General features: G+C 45.8%; 1 non-coding gene across 1 annotated transcript; it reads left to right on the top strand.

Annotated features, from left to right (window-relative positions):
• The first annotated feature begins 358 nt into the window (after positions 1 to 358).
• Positions 359 to 474, top strand: trnal-uaa (transfer RNA leucine (anticodon UAA)). Its single transcript has 2 exons — positions 359 to 396; positions 440 to 474. It is a non-coding gene; the product is annotated as a tRNA-Leu (tRNA).
• The last annotated feature ends 336 nt before the right edge of the window (positions 475 to 810 follow it).

Genomic DNA, 810 nt, shown 5'->3' on the forward strand with positions numbered 1-810 from the left:
CCCCCTCACCTCCGATGCTCCAGAGAAAAAGAGCAAGATTGACTAAACTCTCGTTATTGCACAAACCGTCTATTTCAGGTATCATCTTGGTGATGCTCTTCCGCACACTCTCCGAATCCTCGTCATCCTCTCTCTGGAGGATGGCCTGAATGGAGTGCAGCACAATCCCAGTGCTGTGATGCTGTACGCTCTGATTCCGCACATGCTCGCAACCTGAGAAAATGCATCACGTCCATATTCATTTAGATTCCCAGGATATCGAGTGTGTTTGTATGTATACCCTCTCATCAAAGCAGCCATTCAGACTATTCCGAAATTCAGCTGTTTATCTGGCATGTGGAGAGAGTACTGCAGAGGGGTCAGGGTGGCCGAGTGGTCTAAGGCGCCAGACTTAAAGCGAGTAAGTCGCATTCTAGTAAACGCGAGTGTTCTGATCTCCAACTGGAGGCGTGGGTTCGAATCCCACTCACGACAAATTCTCTGTTTTTCACGTGCTGTTTTTTATAATGTAACCACTGTAATTTTACTGCAGCGATCAAAGCGTGGTCTGTTTGGGAGTATGAGAAAGACACAATTAAAATAAAGCTTTTGTTTTAGTCACAACAGAGAGCAGAAGAACGGGTTACATGGGATTCAAGCTGCAGATTTTGATGAGAAAGAGGCCTCGTTGAAGAGTGTCTCTGTCACCTTCTCAGCCGCGGCTGTTTATTGGACAGAATGACATTGGTGCCATTCAAACACATGGTTGGTCTCTATATTGAAACGACATTTTACATTGTCGTTCTTAAGTGTACATCTGCCGCAGAGCTC

Source organism: Hypanus sabinus, unplaced genomic scaffold (assembly GCF_030144855.1).
Source record: "Hypanus sabinus isolate sHypSab1 unplaced genomic scaffold, sHypSab1.hap1 scaffold_479, whole genome shotgun sequence".
In the NCBI taxonomy this organism is placed as follows: Eukaryota; Metazoa; Chordata; class Chondrichthyes; order Myliobatiformes; family Dasyatidae; genus Hypanus; species Hypanus sabinus.